Genomic DNA, 2,508 nt, shown 5'->3' on the forward strand with positions numbered 1-2,508 from the left:
GGGACCTGTACACCTACAGCGTTGCCCCCTGCCGTGCTCCCCGCGGGGACCTGTACACCTACAGCGTCCCCCTGCCGCTGCTTCCCCGGGACCTGTACACCTACAGCGTCCCCCGCCGCGCTCCCCCGGGAGGACCTGTAACACCTACCGCGTCCCCCCTGCCGTGCTCCCCACGGGGACCTGTACACCTACAGCGTCCCCCTGCCGTGCTCCCCCGGGGACCTGTACACCTACAGCGTCCCCCTGCCGCGCTCCCCGGGGACCTGTGCACCTACAGCGTCCCCCTGCCGCTCCCCGGGGACCTGTACACCTACAGCGTCCCCCTGCCGTGCTCCCCCGGGGACCTGTACACCTACAGCGTCCCCCTGCCGTGCTCCCCCGGGGACCTGTACACCTACAGCGTCCCCCTGCCGTGCTCCCCCGGGGACCTGTACACCTACAGCGTCCCCCTGCCGCGCTCCCCGGAGACCTGTACACCTGCAGCGTCCCCCTGCCGCGCTCCCCGGGACCTGTACACCTACAGCGTCCCCTGCCGCGCTCCCCGGAGACCTGTACACCTACAGCGTCCCCCTGCCGCGCTCCCCGGAGACCTGTACACCTACAGCGTCCCCCTGCCGCGCTCCCCCCGGGGACCTGTACACCTACAGCGTCCCCCTGCCGCGCTCCCCGGGGACCTGTGCACCTACAGCGCCCCCTGCGCCTCCCCGGAGACCTGTACACCTACAGTCCCCCTGCCGCGCTCCCCCCGGACCTGTACACCTACAGCGTCCTTCTGCCAGCGTCCCCGGAGCCTGTACACCTACAGCGTCCCCTGCCGATGCTCCCCGGAGGAACCTGTAACCTACAGCGTCCCCCCTGCCGCGCTCCCCCCGGGGACTGTACACTACAGCGTCCCCTGCCCGCGCTCCCCGGAGACCTGTTACCCCTACAGCGTCCCCCCTCCTTGTCCCCGGAGACCTGTACAACCCACAGCGTCCCCCGCGCGCTCCCCGGGGACCTGTGCACCTACAGCGTCCCCCTGCCGCGCTCCCCCCGGGGACCTGTACACCTACAGCGTCCTTCTGCCGCGCTCCCCGGGGACCTGTACACCTACAGCGTCCCCCTGCCGCGCTCCCCGGGGACCTGCACTCCTACAGCATCCCCCTGTCGCGCTTCTCGATGGCGTGCACACACCTGCCGCGATCTCCTGTGACGTTTGCGCGCGCTGTGCTCCCCAGCGACGGCTTCACGTCGGCTGACTGGACGATCAGCGGCGCGCGTTTGGACGGCTCCCAGAAGGACATCACGGGGGAAGGCCATGGTGCTGCGGACGGTGAGCGGCGGCCCCCTCGCCTGCTGCATCATCACCGCTCTGCCCGGCAGCGGCATCGCCAGTCGAGGACGCAGCCGGGGTGTCGTCACGTCTCTCGAGAGCGACGGCAGCTAGAGGTGACGGCCGTCGGCTGTCATATGTCAGTGTTGGTCGAGAGTGCTGCGGTAGCAATTCGAGGTAGCCAAGATGAGCCCAGATATTGCCATGAAGATGGAGCCGCCTATGTGAACAATGTGTGTGTTGTGGTAATCGCAGCATGTTAGGGCACGCGCAATGCCGTGGCGAGATGCGTGTCGATGTTTTATGTAGCCTTTGGACCACAAATATTTTATTTTCAAGTATGTCGCCACCTAACAATCTACACATACATTATACGCACCTGCTCTCTGGAACTTTACATATGCATCTTAAGAGTTCCCTCTATGCTGTCAGAATGTTCCAGTGTTGAATACATAATGTTCATGCCCATCGCTCAATGTCTATAATCCAGCGCATGTTTTCCTACAGCTTTTATAAACATTTTAGTTTAGTTTCGTCGGAGGCCAGAATAACTGCTTATAAGGATATGACGCTACTTTAACACTGCTAGCGCAGTCTACCGACCTCTCCCCGGCCCAAGTTGTCGAACTATAACGACCGTCAATCTCTGACGCGGTACAACGTTAGCTTTTTGACGCGTCACCACTTTGCCCCTTCTCTCGCGCTGGGCGGGGAGAGTGGATCACGGTCGGCCCGGGCCCCGTCGGGGCACAGGTCTAGGCCCGCTCCTGCAGACCGGTCTGGGCCCGCTCCGCCTGCAGACCAGTCTGGGCCCCTCCGCCTGCAGACCGGTCTGGGCTCGCTCCGCCTGCAGACCGGTCTGGGCCCCTCCGCCTACAGATCGGTCTGGGCCCCTCCGCCTACAGATCGGTCCGGGCTCGCTCCGCCTGCAGACCGGTCCGGATTTGCTGCGCTGGTGAGATCTGCTCCGGCCGATCTCACCAGCGCAGCAGCTCATCTGACGCCCCAAACTGCAACGTGGAAATCAGCCCGCGGCGGGGCAGCTGTTGTGATGAAGCGGACAGGAAGGAGTCCAGTGCCTGGATGCCTTCGCATGCGTGCCCCCTCTGAGTGTCGATTGTCAGTGGTGTGGAATTCGAAAATTCGGACGCTATTCCAGCGCGTGTTCGGCAGCAGAGGCGAGCTAGTACCTTGGC

Source organism: Pollicipes pollicipes, unplaced genomic scaffold, assembly GCF_011947565.3.
Source record: "Pollicipes pollicipes isolate AB1234 unplaced genomic scaffold, Ppol_2.1 Scaffold_3087;HRSCAF=3621_pilon_pilon_pilon, whole genome shotgun sequence".
Taxonomy (NCBI): domain Eukaryota; kingdom Metazoa; phylum Arthropoda; class Thecostraca; order Pollicipedomorpha; family Pollicipedidae; genus Pollicipes; species Pollicipes pollicipes.